Below are 16,362 nucleotides of genomic sequence, written 5' to 3' on the forward strand. Positions count from 1 at the left end.
AGTTTCCTTGTCTATAGCACAAGAGAGTTGGACTTGATGGCCTCTAAATTCTCCTCTGGCTTTAAAATGTGATCCTGTCATCTCTAAAGTTCCTTCTACTGATAAATCTGATTGTGTTACCTATGAATCTTCTAGTCCAGCGCTTCTTTTTTTTTTTTCTGAGGCAATTGGGGTTAGGTGATTTGCCAAGGGTCACACAGCTAGTTAAGTGTCAAGTGTCAGAGGCTGGATTTGGACTCAGGTCCTCCTGACTCCAAGGCTGGTGCTCTATCCACTGCACTACCTAGCTGCCCCTGTCCAGTGCTTCTTAATCTATGGGTCATGACCCCATATGGGGTCACACAACCGAATGTGGGGTGGTGGAAAATTTGGCAACAGTAAAAGGTTTCTGAATGTGTAATGACCAAAAATTAATCAAAATCAAATGCATAATAAATCCGAGGTGTTTCTGGCAGCACTTACCCATGTTGCATTGTGCTGCCAACAAACACTTCCAGAAACAACTTGGCTCATATTTGAGACTATTGTATGTTATGAAGTGCAGTGTTTTTTTACTGTAATACAACAATTTTTGCTCTTACAGAAACATAATAGCTTAATTATGGAAAATAAAGACTTTTAATATTTTCCTACCATCATTCCTCAGCATGTAAGTATCAAATTAGCTTATATTTGGATTGTATTGTGTTAGAATGCTTGACTTAAAAAATTGCTGTTCTCTCCTTCTTTTACAGAAACATAAGTGTTTAATTGCAGCAAGCATAGACAAAAGTCCTTTAATAATACTTCTCCACTATCACCACTGTATGTGTATGTGTGAACATCATTTTTAAAAAATTAATCACAAGTAAATGTAATTTCATAAACTAAAGCTACTGTTTATTTGAGAAATTATTTGCAATATTTATTTATATTTTAGAACAAAAATATTTTTTGGCTATGGATAAGTGGCTAAATTCAGACAGAAGAGGTAAAAATACCAATGACAATGTGGCAGAATCTTTGCTACCAGGTTGTAGTACACCTAAATTGACAAGAAAAAAAAAAAACCTGTTGAATCATTTTTGCAATATGGATTTGCTTCTAATAATGATGATGATATGGAAAACCCTCTTTGCTTAATTTGTAATGAAGTTTTGGCTGTGGAGAGCATGAAGCCAGCCAAACTAAAATGACATCTTAATACAAAGTATGCAATATAGTGCAATAAACCAAAGGAATATTTTGAATGACTTTTAAAATCTTCAAATAAAGAAAAACAAGTTTTGAGAAATTTGTTACGTCAATGAAAAGTATTTACTTGCATCTTAGAAACTTCTTATTTAATTGCAAAAACTAAAAAGTTCTATGCTATAGGAGAAGATCTTGTGTTACCTGCTGCTATCAAAATGTCAGAAATAGTACATGGGCAAAGGAATGGGGATGAAATTCATAAAATTCCTTTATTGAATGATACTGTTTCCAAAAGAATTTCTGAAATTAGTAATGACCAATTCCAGCAGCTTATTACCAGGCTTAAGGGCAGCCCAAAAGTTTGTAATTCAGTTAGATGAAACAACTGATATTTCTAACATGGCACAGCCATTACTTTATGTACGATATATTTATGAAGGAAGCATACATGAGGAATTATTGTTTTGTCACCTTTGTAAGGGCACACAAGAGGTGAAGATATATATCTTAAATTTGATGATTTTTTTCACAAATGAAGGTTTACAGTGGAAAAATTACATTGGCATTTGTACAGATGGTGCTGGAGCAATGACGGGTGAGAATGTTGGATTTGTAGCAAAAGTTAAAGCTGTTGGCAATGAACATATCATTTTTACCCACTGCACAATCCAGTGGGAGGCACTTGTAGCCAAAAAAAAATTCACCAAAATTAGATGTTATGCTTCAGCATATTATCAGAATCATTAACTTCATTAAAAACCATGCCCTTAATAGTTATTTGTTCTTAAACTTTTGGAAAGATGTGGACTCTGATTATAAAAGCTTATTACTATATGCAGAGGCAAGGTGGCTTTCAAGAGAGTGAAGTTTAAACAGAGTATTGAAATTGAAAGATGAATTGTTATATTTTTGACTGAGTAGAAATCAGATTTTGTTAATTTTTTTCCATAATAACTTATGGCTTTCAAAACTATGTTATTTTTCAGATATTTTAGAAAAACAATGATTATAACATGTTGCTTCGAGGAAAAAAATGTAGCATTTATGTTAAAAAGTAAAAATGAAAGTTTTACTAAAAAAGCTAACATATGGAAGGATAGGGTGGAAAATGGTTCTTTAGAAATGTTTACAGCTACAGATGATTTTATAATTGAAAATAACCTTCCCAAAAATTTAATTGTAAGAATTATAATTGATCATCTGAAGTACCTGGAGACACAGTTTCAGAAATACTTCCCTTCAAATTTTGATTCTAAAAAACATAATTGAAATAAAAACCATCAGTCATTTGCCATTAAAAGTTTAAGAAGAATTTGCTGAGTTGTCAAGCAACACAGGTTTTAAACTTGAATTTCCTAAAAAATTGTTAAGTAAACTTTGGCTTGGGATTAGGACAGAATTTCTGATAATTTCTGAAATGGCCCTAAACATACTTCTGCCATTTTGTACTACATATTTATGCAAAGTGGCTTTCTCAGCACTGATAATTATTGATATCTATCAACTCTGAAAAAATGTTGAAGAAGCTCTGTGTTCTGTAGTATCATATATTCTGCCAATATTTAATTCTTTATGTAAAAATAAATAAGCACATCCATGTCGTTGATATGCAAATTTGCTTTCATCTTTAATAAACTGTAAAATTTTACATATATATATATGTATGTATATACCAAATAATTGTTTTAAAATGAATTTCTTTGTGACTTATTATCAGTAAATGTTTGATTTGTATACCTATTTCATATACCTATGTACCAGGGGTTATGTACAAATTTTTTGGGTGAAAAGGGGTTGTGAGCAGAAAAAGTTTAAGATGCCCTGTTCTAGTCAATTACATTAACAACATTGGAGTTATCTTCAAAATATAAACCTCTGATACTTAATATCAGTCAGTTGCCAAGTCTTGTTGCTTACATTTCCACAACATGCCTCACATCAATCCTCTATCAATCCCTGGAACATAGTGGCAACATAATAAATAATAAACACCTGTCGACTGACTAATTAATTAAGGAAATGCCCATGCTAGTGAAATAATAGATCCAAGTGTAGCCATTTAGGGCTTGTTAAGAGGACCAATTCTGTTGAGAAGACTAGGGATGTGGTATTACTGTCTGTTTATTGTTTTTAAAGACATAATGTCAGAAAGTCCTCTACAAATCATATTTTGATGCTCTATCATTTCATGAAGTTTATTCTAGATAAGGGTTATGCTAATCTGGCATTGGCAAATGGTTGTGTCTGCATAGAGCAGTCTAGCTATGCACAGAGATGTCAATAGGCCGTCCACTTGGTGTCGAATTGTTTAAACATGTAAACCCAAGAAACAGAGTAAAAGATATATATGTGAATTACTTTAGTCAAGTAATGCTTTTGATATAGTTTTGTTTTATGATATGGTCATGCTTATGTGTTTTTACTGTAAATAGGCTGATTTTGAACATCTGACCTTTACCAGCTGAAACCAGTTTGAACTGGTCTCCTCAATCTAAATCAGTTTTCTGTCAGTTAAGTGATAGATTTCATGCTATATATATGTGTGTGTGTGTGTGTGTGTGTGTGTGTGTGTGTGTGTGTGTTGTTTCATTGTTTGCTTTTATGGTATTTGATTCTGTGGTTTTGAAGAATCGATAATTGTCTAAGTATAGTGTGTGCTCTGAACTCTCTATTCCAATTTGCACTTCTTTTGGGAGGTTTGCATCCAGAATATGGTTACATCTCTCCTTCAGGATTCAAGGGTCAACCCTGAGGGACTGGGAGGTGTTTTTCCAATTCTATACCTCATAAACCTCCATCAATATGCTCTCTTCATGATTATCAGTTAGTATTAATTAGTCCTCCTATGATAAGGGATGGAGATCGAAGCCAAGAATGTTGCCTCCCCCTCCAAGAATTTCCTTCTTAGGTATTTAGTTTGAATTTTAGTTATCTTTTCTCCCTTCTCAAGCACTTAAATCTTTTTGGCAAGGACTGGCTTGACATTTTGCATACCAACCAAAGAGTTTGACCAAGTATTTTAGCAGATATAATCACATGTCCAGTGCAACATCACTATAGTTGAACAAGGACATTTTCATATTTAATCTGAAGCCTATAATTGATTGATTCAATACAGAAATATTTTCACTTGGTTAATGTATTAGGAGTTAGCATATTGAAACATATTTAAATTGGAGTCAGATGTTTAATTGATTCACTCAATCAACTCCTCTCACCCACTTACTCAAAGAAATGTGTAAAAGTTTCTTTAACTTTAATGATTGTTGTAGATATTACGTTAGCTGTTGGCATAAAGTCAAGCTTTTTAAAGGATCATTCGAACCTATAATGAATCAAGATCACTGAAGTACAAAGGAAAGTAAAATCTAAGAGGTAAAATGGTGCCAAGAACTGCAAACTGTTGTTTCAAAGCAGCCTTTTGAGAGGCTTTTAGAGAAACCTGGTGGCTACAGGAATTGTCACAGATGTGTGATGTAGGATTCCTTAAGCTTGAAAAACATCAAGAAGATGAGTATGGAAAAAATAAACCAACCCTGCTAATTGTTGCTATGAATAACAACAGCAACAACAAAAACCATTTGTCATGGGCAAGACAATAAAGAGACTGGATTACAGAAGAGTGGAAAATAGTAATTTTTACTGATGAAACTAACCCATTTCAAGACTATATCTAATCCAGTGTCAGAAGTCTAGGTTAGCCTGTACTATCTGTGTATCTGGTCTAGCTGTAAAGCATTAACTTCCCCCAAATGTTTGGAGATCTTTATTTTATTTCCAGTGGGCATAGATATCTTGTTCCCATCTCAGGAAGGATGAACATTCATAAATATACTTGATATACTGAGAAGCAGAATTGTTCAGATTAAAAAAATTAACGAAAAGATGTAGATAAAAATGCTTCTTGGGTATGTGGAATCTCCCCGTATAAACTCCATTGAAAATCTATGAATTACAAGCTAGGCTGGGTTTGAAAAATGTACTGTTCAGCAGTGATATGCTTAATATCCAATATGATTACATAACGAAGAATTAAAGAAAGGATATCACAATCTTGAGAATCCAATGCCATGTTATTACAATATGATTTTGCAGTAAAAGCAGGACACATTTCATATTAAAAGTTTTAAAAATATTTAAGAAGGTTTATTATGTCAATAAATTTATTCTTTTGTTTAATTTAATACTCACACCATTGCAATGACCCTCTGTCCTCTGCATCCTTTCATTTTCTGCAGTGACAGAATAACTGAAAAGTGGGGAAAAAGATGCTTAGAATCTCCCAGTTCTTAGACTACATATGTATACTAAGTTAGCTGTTGATACATTAAAAGTGAGATCCTTTTCCAGTGATCAATGAGTGGACTGGATGTATGGAGTCAAGTCAATGTGGACATTTTCATTTAAAATGAAATTAAAAGAAGGAAGGGAAGAAAGAAAGAAGGAAAGAAAGAAGTTGCATCAAAATGGAAGAATAAGTTATTAATTTTTCTTGGAGCTGCAAATCTTTTTTTTTTAAATCATGCTTTGAAGGCAACAGGAAGCATTATTTCATGGGACATTTTGTCATCTCATATCACAATGGTCATGATAAGTGCAAAAAAAGACCACCATGAAAACAATTTCTTTTGTTTTCTCTTTTTAAAAAATTTTATTAATTTATTTTGATTTATCAACAATCACTTCCATATGCTTTTGAGTTGAAAATTTTTCTCCGTCTTTCTCCCCCCCAGCTTCCCCAAGATGGCACACAATCTGATATAGGCTTTACATTTACATACCCATTAAACATATTTTCACATTAGTGAAGTTGTAAGTAAAAATTAAAACCAATAGTAGGAACCATCAGAAAGATGAAACAAAACTCAACAGAAGGTACAAATAAGTGATAGCGATTCGACTTCCATAGTTCTTTCTTTGGATGTGGACAACATTTTCCATCCCAAGGCCTCTGGAGATGTCTTAGATCCTTGTAATGCTGAGAAGGGTTCAGTTTAACAATATTAGTCATCACATAATGTGGCTGTTATTGTGTACAAAGTCCTCTTGGTTACTGCTCACTTCACTCAGCATCAGACCATATTAGTCTTTCCAGGTTTTTCTGAAGTCAGCTTGTTCATCTTTTCTTATAGCACAATAGTATTCCATTATATTCATATACCACAACTTGCTCAGCCATTCCCCAATTGATGGGCATCCTCTCAATTTCCAATTCTTTGCCACCACAAAAAGAGCTGCTATGAATATTTTTGTACATGTGGGTCCTTTTCCCATCTGTTTGATCTCTTTGGGATATAGCCCTAGAAGTGCTATTGCTGGATCAAAGGGTATGCACATTTTTTAGCCCTTTGGGCATAGTTCCAAATTGTTCTCCAAAATGGTTGGATCATTTCACAACTCCACCAACAATGTATTAGTGCTCCAATTTCCCCACGTTTTCTCCAACATTTATCATTTTCCTGTTTTCTCATGTTGGCCAATCTGATAGGTGTGATGTGGTACCTCAGAGTTGTTTTGATTTGCATTTCTGTAATCAATAATGATTTAGAGCATTTTTTCATATGACTATAGATGGCTTTACTTTCTTCATCTAAGAACTGTCTGTTCATATCCTTTGACCATTTATCAGTTGGGGAATGGATTGTATTCTTATAAATTTGTCTTAATTCTCTATATATTTTAGAAATGAGGCCTTTATCAGAGACTGGTTGTAAAAATTCTCTCCCAATTTTCTAACTTTCTTCTAATCTTAGTTGCATTCGCTTTGTTTGTGCAAAAACTTTTCAATTTAATGTAATCAAAATTATCCATTTTGCTTTTCATAATGTTCTCTATCTCCTGTTTGGTCATGAATTCTTCTGTTCTCCATAGATCTGATAGGTAAACTATTCCTTGTTCTCCCAGTTTACTTATGGTATCAGCCTTTGTATCTAAGTCCTGAACCCATTTTGACTTTATTTTGGTATATGGTGTGAAATTTGGGTCTATGCCTAGTTTCTGCCATACTCTTTTCCAGTTTCATGAAAACAATTTCATCCCATGTACTGACATCTGTTAAAAAAAACATGAAGAGGGAGAAAAGTGCTATAGAGAATTTATGATGCTACAAATTAAATCAACACACCCTATGATACTCAGTGACTTCAATATAAAACTGGGTATTAGAGAAAAGAGCAAAAAATATAGAAAATGTGGATTAGGAAAACAATGAAAGAGATTAAATATTTGTCAAATACACAAGAACATCCTTCCTGTACATCATGAATACTTTATTTGAGAAAAAAAATCAGAAGTTGCTGGCCATGGTCAGCACTGAATATCATCATAAAAAATCAAATTGATTATATTTTAACAGGCAGGAAATAATTTGTTAATGATGTAGGAGACATTCCTGAATAAGTTGTCTACATATATTCAGATCCCCAACTTTTTAGAGCAAAGTAAAAATGAATTTAAAAAGCTAGAAAAACAATTGAAATCAGAAAAAAATGTAGCTTGCAACTAAAACAACTCCAATCTGATCTATTAAATCATATTAATGCTAAAATGGGATATAGATGGAAGAAAAGGCACCAAAATCAGTTACACAAATTGCATAGACATTTAACTTATGTAAATTGATTGCTATAATGAGGAATCAAAAGAACATAACATTCCCTTAGATAAAGCTGAAGTTTCTTGTGAAGCAGGGAGATATGGCAATAGCAGTTTATAATTAACTCGTTTGTAAAATTTTATGGTGAAGGATGGTGGAAGATTATGCATCATCATCAAATAGTTTAGCATAGTGCCTGGCACATAATAACCACTTGATACACACTTGTTTTCTTCCCTTTCCAGTATCTACTCATAAAACAGTGAAAAACATGATAAGGTAAAACAGTCAGAAAGTTTCACAAGAGAGCCAACTAAGTAAAGACATTCTTAATGTATCTAATGATTAGAATGGAAGAAATACACAAAGAAGAAAGATACAAAAGATATGCAAAGATTTATTATTATAAATTCTTTTCACCATCATGGACAGTGCAACTACTACGCTTAGAATCATTCTCAGATTTGCTTCTAGAAGCAACAGAAATAGCGCTAAAGAGATAAGGATGGAAAAAGCATCTGGACTAGACTAAGTAGTGAATATGGGGAAATTCATGTTGAAAGTAACATAATTTGGGATTGTGGAGGAATAAAATTCTAAAGGTATCTCAAGGAGATGATACCACACAAAGAAAAAAAAATTCTTGTCCTATGTTACTATTAAAAAAACAAGCAAACAAGAGAATGTCAATAACTACTTGCCCACAAATGCCCATGTTATTTTCTCATATGTATATATGTGTGTGTGTGTGTGTGTGTGTGTGTGTGTGTGTATGTATGTATAATCCTTTTGTGAGAATAATATACCTAATGCATCAAGGGCAATCTTGTTAAGAGTATTAGAAGGGAGCAGGCAAGTAAAATTCTCTAGTACACCACATCTTTTCATTTATTCATTCATTTATTCAAAAGGTGTTTATTAAAGGCCTAATATATATGAGGAACTAGGCTATACACTGGGGATATACATGCAAAAACAAAACAATTCTTGACCTCAAGGAGCTTACATTCTGCTGGTGAGGAAACAAAATAAAGACAAATCAAGGGATGGAGGAGGGCATCAGGGAAGGCTGTGAGGAGGAGGTGATTCTTGAGCTTGGCTTTGAAGGAAGGTAGGAATTTTAAGAGGCATAAATGAGAAGGGAATACACTTCAAGTATTGGCAATAGTCTGTGGGAATACACAATGATGGGAGACAGACTGTCAAATATTTGGAACAGGAAGAAGCCCATTTTGACTAGAATATAGAAGGAAAACACGAAGAGTAATGTGGTGCAAGCTTGGAAAGCTAAGCTGGGGGACAGATTGTGAAAAGTTTTCCATGCAAAACACAATTTGTGTTTTATCTTAGAAGCAACAGGGAACCACTGGAGCTTCCTGAGTAATGTAGTAACATAGTTAAGTATTGTCAGGAAGAACAAAGAAAACTGACTTTTTGAGGGAAAGGGAGAGACAGCACATGGAACCTTTTCTGTGTTTCAAAAAAAAGATCAGCTACAGGCAGTTGTTAATGTTTATGACAAATAGATCTATAGAAGCTCAGGTAGAAGTCCTGAACATTTCCCACCATCCCTTATCTTAAAGGCCCAAGTAAAAAAAAAATTAATTCCAGAACCTGGGACAGAAAAGGTAATGATTAAACTAAAAACCCAAAAGCAGAATAATCATTCCTGAGCCTAATGGAAAATTCATAGAACAGAAACTTTTCATTGGCTTCTAACAAGTGCTGTAATGGTCAATAGTCTGTCACTTTTAATTAAAAACAATTCGTGTCACATTTGATTTGTCACTCTGAAAAACTCTTATTGAGGGGCATGGGTCACTCAGGGCCCTGGCTCGGGACAGAACAAAAGTAGGTTTTCAAAGGATACAAAGAGACCTAAGAGATGACCTAAGGGCTGCTTGCTCCATAGTTACTATTGGGCAAGAAAACTAATTAGAATCCTTTCCTAGCACAGAGACTTATTTGATGTCTAAACTAAGGAATCTTCTAAAAGGCAGACAAACCCAAACAGTTGAAAGAAACTTCTGACTTCATTTTGTCTTAAAAGTGTTCATTGATTCTGCCCTTAAAAACACTCTGCTCTTGTTTAGTAAATTTGTTTTGAGACTAAGAAAATCTGTAATAATGTTCAAATGCAAGGAATGTTAACTTTTTCTAGCCTCATTAGAAAATGTTTATTGAAATCACTTGTTGGTTACATTTGCTTGTCTATATGATGAAAAATCATTTCTCCCTTTTCCCTCCTCCCCACCAAGACAGGAGTGGGGAGCCTGCAGTCTTGAGGCCATTTGTGGCTCTCTAGGTCCTCAAGTGTGGCCCTTTGACTGAATCCAAGCTGCACTTGAGGACCTAGAGGGCCATATGTGGCCTCAAGACTGCAGGTTCCCCACCGCAGCCCTAAGACCTGGGGAAAACTCTATAATTGAAACTTTTTTGGCGGGGGGGGAAGAAAGGAAAATTTTGTCCTCAAACAAAATGATAATAATTTGGATACTAGTAACCTATTGCATATACATATGTATGTACGAATACATATGTATATACATATCATTAGGCTCAAGGATGGGCTAAAGCTGGTTCAATTTTTGCCCATATATACAGTATGTATAAATGCACACACACACACACACACACACACACATATATTCACACATATACCTATCAACATGTATAATATATATACACACACACACACACACACACACAGAGTGGAAGTTAAAATAGTAATATAAATAGATTCATTATCTTGTCCTAAATTTATTATTTTAGTGCGAAAATAAATAAAATGAATTATTTCTTGAAATACTCCATGGAAAGAACACTGGCCCTAAAGGTACAAGACTTGGGTTCAAGTTTCATCTCTGATGTTTACTATCTGTGTAAACTTGGGCAAGTCTCTTAACTTCACCTGTAGAATGACCTGTTGGGCCTCAGTTTGATAGCTGATTTTATGTCCCTTCTAGCTCTGGAGCTATGATCTTATTTGACATTTGAGTGATTAAAGTTTCAGGGGAAAGAGTCAAAGATTTGGTTCAGTTCTCTGAGAAAGATTTTACTACTGCAGTTAGAATGCCAATTTTCATTCTATTTGGCTATTGTCACTAATCCTTATCAGCATTTTTCTTCCAATAGAAATACTCCATACTTAAAAATACTCAATACTCAAATAACCAGGATTCCTAATACAATTCTAGCAGAGTGCTAGGTGAATTACTTGACAACAATAGGGATCAAGCAGCAGCAAGCAAGGGATTTGGCAAGGCAGTTTGTAAGTCTCAGGTATATGCTGACAGATAAAGACTTTGTGGGTTGTTTTCCAAAAGCACGTAAGATTAGTACTTGTGCATAGGGGAACTTGAAAAAAAAATGTACATCTATATCTATTTGTAATATTTCTCTATAGGTGTTACCAATTTGTTAGATTCTAGATGTTAACTAAATGACTGCCTATCAACTCTATTACATTCTAGCTCCAGTTTTGATCCTGTATTCTATACACCTTTCTAAAATATGTAAACATTCCAGGAACTTCTGTGTCAATAGTCAAGATGGCTTAAAATTTTTCAACGTGTGAGCATTGTATTATATGATGGGAGTGTAGAGTGTAGAGTTCAAATGAGATGGTTTTGGTTTAGGTGTTGGTGAATGTTTATCCTGTAGAATGACTTTGTATAGTGTTCATACATTTTCATTCACAGAAGTGATTTGTTTCCCTTTTTTTTCCCTCAAAAAATATTCAATATTTCCATCAGCTAGAAGTGATTTCTTCCTCTTTGAATTTAGCGTAACACTTTAGAAAAATCTGATTTGTACTTATATTCTAATTTATATTATAACTATAGCTGTCCCTGTTTTGTCTGTCATATTGGATTGCTAAGTTTTTGCCATAAGCAACCATGTCTTATTTATTTTTATATATCCTCTAACAGTTAGGGAAGGACACTGCCGATGGCAAGCATAAATATTTGTTGATTGAAGATCAGTCTTTCTTAATCAGAGTATGTCACCTTCATTTAAAACTTTTTATTTTAGATATACAGTATTTGTGCATCTCAAGATTGTATTTACTTTAATCCTTTAAGGGTTCATATTTTTGTCCCTATGGATACTCTGTCCCCTGGAGTTTTTGAGTTGTTAGAGTCAAAAGAATTATCACTTGGCAAATAAACATGAAGTTAGGAACCACTCCCCACTTAGCTTGATTAGTCTAAAGATAATAGACATACAATATTAAAAAAAACAAAAACAAAATAAACTTCCCAGTTTGTAGGACCCTATTGTCAGAGAGACATTAGTATTAAGGGTCGTCTCTATCCCACAATAAAGTATTAGAATAAGACTTTCAATTTTTTTCCTTCACTTTTCTATTCAAAAGAAAAAAAACCAAACAAATGGGAAAAGAGGTATAAAAAAAGTTTAGCTAGTAAACCTTAGTCATTAATGAGTTTAATTCCCCCCATTGCCCAAATCACTCACTGGTGGTTACTGGGGTGTTTAAAAGAGGTACATTTAGTCTCTCAGGCCACTTAGCTTCAGGGAGAAAAGCAGAGGATAGAGGCAATTATTTAGGTGATTCATTTAAACTCTCCAAAGTGTCTTTTGTTACCTGATTAATTTACTCTTTCCAAGCTACTGAATGGTATTGCAACTATCTTAGAAGTGACGTGATTCATTTTAATGAGGATTTTGTACATTTTGTCTCTCCTTTGAACTAAGCTCAAAAGACTGTATTCATAGTTCTGAAGCTGGGCTGAACGTAGGCAAAATTGTCAAGCAGGCAAAGCTCAGTTAGCATCTTTACTCCCAGATAGCTTGTGGCAGGCACCTCTGCCCCCAGATTCCTTATGTCTTCACACTGAGATTGCCAAACTAACTCATATCCAGCACTTCATGTTGTATTCCATGGAATATAAATGCATTTTAAGAATACTTTAGGGGCAACTTGGTGGCGCAGTGGATAGAGCTCTGGCCTTGGAGTCAGGAGAACCTGAGTTCAAATCGAGTCTCAGACACATGACACTTACTATCTGTGTGACCATGGGCAAGTCACTTAAAACCCCAATTGCCTCACCAAAAAAAAAAAAGAGTACTTTAAAGGATATTAATTGTAGGAGTCTCTATTTTAATTTGATGGATAAATTTTTTTACTTAGTAAATTTTTCATAGTGCATTCTGTTGCAGCATACAACTCAGACTTGTCATCTCAGGTACTGTATCACATTACATGTCTTTTCTATTTATAGTAGCAAGAAATATCATTTTGTGGGATCTTGTACTATAGTGCTCATGATAAGTATTTGAAAAAAGACTGCTATGAAAATAATTGCAGTTTATGCACCAATATCTGTTGGAAAGAATGTAAATGTAAAAAAACCAAAAAACCATAAATAGGACTCAATAAGACCTTCTCAAATTAAATCAACATATACTTTAATACTTCCAGACTTTAATGAAAATGTGGGCATAAGGGAGAACAGTGAAAAAATATGCATGGAAATATGGTTCAGAAATAAAGAACAAGGAAGTCCAAAGACTAGTCCAATTTAAAATCTAATCAGTTACCAAATACTGCCATTTCTTTTTCCACACCATCTCTCAGGTACATCCCTTTGTCTCTATTTACAGAATTATCACTCCAGTTCAGACCCTCAGCACATCTTGCTTAGACTATTGTGATAGGCTTGTAAATAGTATATCTGCCTCAAGTCCCTTCTCATTCCAATCCTTCACAAAGCCACCACTGAGATTTTCCTAATGTGTAAGTCTGACCATGTCATCTCTTCAGTCCCCAAAAAACTCCAGGGGCTCTCCGTTAAATATAGGATCAAATATAAAGTCCTTCACTTGGCATGTAAAACCCTTCATGACAAGGTTTCTCCTTTCTAGTCTTTTTACACATTATTCCTGCCCCACAATCTATGATCTAGCCATAGTGGCCTGCTTGCCATTCTTCACATGGTATATTCCATCTCCTATCTCCATTTCTTAACCCTGGCCTGTTTCCCATGCCAGCAGTGCTCTTCCTCCTTATCTTGACCTCTTAGAATCCTAGGATTCCTTGAAGATTCTTCTCAAGACATGCATTCTGCAGGAAATCTTTCCTGGTCCTCCCAGCTACTAGAACCTTCCCCACTAAAGTTTTTTTGCCATCTACTTTGTATCTTCTGTGTGCTTATTTATATATATATTCTTCCTTTCCCCCCATTAGAATATATACTCCTTGAGGGCCAGGGGTATTTTTGCTTTTTCTCTGTATCATCAGTGCTTAACACAGTGCCTGGTACATAGTAAGCACTTGATTTATTGATCGATTGATTTAGAAGGCCCTGGACATAGCAAGCACAAATGGCATTTTAAAAATAAAGCTAATTATATTTTAACGGACAGGAAATTACTTGTTACTAATATCAGTGTCAATCCTGAATCAACTGTTTGTATACAGTTAGAACATCAACCCCCTCATATTATTACACTTAATAATAAAAAATAACTGATATTTATATTGTACCTTAAAGCTTACACAATGTTATGAAAATATATCTCATTTGAGCCTCACAATAACCCTGTAAGGTAGGTACTAACAAGTATTGTTGTCTTCATTTTATAGTTGATGAAACTAAAGCTAAAAAGTGACTTGTTTACAATCCCATGGCTGGTTCTGACTCCAAATCTAGCACTTTATCTACTGTACCTCTTACTGGGGTCAGTTCTTGTGAGTGAATTTAAGTGGAATGATAAAGAATGATCAGTCAAGTTTGCTGTTTTCCTAATGTAGAGTTATGTGATTGAGAGTGTAAAACTCTTCTTCCACAGGTAAGAAAATTTTTGGATTACAGTGACCTGATTTTGTAGAGTTGTGTTATTTTTCCCATATTTTCTGGAGTATATAGCTATGTTAATGAAAACAATTCTGTACTACGATTGCTCTGTTTCTGCTTTTTTGGGGGGGCGAGGCAAGAAGAAGGCTTGTTAAGGTTACTCCCTATACCAGAGGTTTTTAACCTCTTTTTTTTCTTCCAATCATGGACCCATTGGACAAACTTGTTAGGCCTATAGACACCTTTTCAGAATAATGTTTTTAAGGGATAAAAGAAAGTACAAAGCATTACAAAGTAAACCTAAGGTTAATGAAAATAAAGATGTAATTTTTTTTCCCCACTCAAGTTCACAGACTTCCTGAAATGTAGTTATAGATTGCTTTGGGACCCAGATTAATAATCCCTGGCCTACATGGTAGAGTACCCACTTGGAAGTAAAAAAACCCCCAAAACCAAAAACTTTCAATTAATCAGGTTTTCTACCTATGATGCCTTAAAAAGGCTTGATTGCCTCCCCCCACCCCAAAAAGATGATATTTGGAGCAACAATCTTGGAATGAATTAATTTTAAAGTAGAAGGAATCTTAGAAGTCATTTAGGCAACCTTCCTCATTTATGGATGAACACACAGGAAGTACTATGCCCTGAGTATTCAGCTAATCAGTTACATAGCCAGGATTTGAACTTAGCCTCCTTTTTCCCTAATCAATGATTTTTCCGTAATATCTCATCGAATCTTGGCATCGTATCAGGATGGTATGCTGGATTTATATTCTGAAGACGTGAGTAAATATCCCAGCTCCTTTATGTAACAATGGACAATTTGTTCCAGCTCTCTGGCCCTTGGTTTCTAAATCTATTAAATGAGGGGGTTGAACTTAATGACTTTTAAGATCCCTTTTAGTTTAAAATTTAATTATGATTCTAACATAAGGTCTGTCAGGCAGTTTTCTCATTTGAATAAGGATGGTGTTAAACTAAGAGATTTTAATGATCTATTCTAGCTCTAAATATATTAGCCAATGAACTTATGTATATATACATATATGTGTATATGTGTGTGTATATATATATATATACACACATGTAAATGTATGTGTATGTGTATATGTATATGTACACATATATGTATATATTATTACTGTTTTTCCAGGCCTAAATAATGTGCTGTAAGGAAGGATCCTATATCAGGTTACTTCCTCAAAGTAGACTCAGCAATCTCACAGAATCACAGAATCTAATGGTTGGATGGGATCTTAGAGGTCACATAGTCCCATCTATAATACACTGGTCATCTGGACACTACTTGAAGATTTCTAATTAAGGGAAATCTACTACCTCCTTCACTAGCCCATTCCACTAACCTAGATTTCAAGGGAATAAGGAGCGAGTGGAAGGAAATGAAACTGTTGGTAAAAGGGAAGAGAAAAATGGGAGGTTGAGGGGGAAAAATCTTGTTTGTTTTTGGAGAGAAGAATGACTGGAGATACCCAAGCAAAAGAATGACTTAGTGGAGAAGAATTCATTGGATATGTATGAGAGGGAAAAGGAGATAATGGATCAAGGCCACAGGTGAAGGGATTAACCTTGAAAAAAAGAGGGAAATGTCAATCTCAACCAAAAAGGAAGGAGATTCTCAGAATCCCTGGCTTTAATACAAGTGCGTCCTCTTCCAGAAGGCTCTTCCTGCTCCTCCTCTTCCAGTTGCTAGTATCTTCACTAGTAGAGATACTGTAATGATTTGCTATTTCCTTCTCTAACCCATCTCACAGA

This window comes from Phascolarctos cinereus, unplaced genomic scaffold (genome assembly GCF_003287225.1).
Source record: "Phascolarctos cinereus isolate Bilbo 61053 unplaced genomic scaffold, phaCin_HiC Scaffold_4;HRSCAF=312, whole genome shotgun sequence".
Classification (NCBI taxonomy): domain Eukaryota; kingdom Metazoa; phylum Chordata; class Mammalia; order Diprotodontia; family Phascolarctidae; genus Phascolarctos; species Phascolarctos cinereus.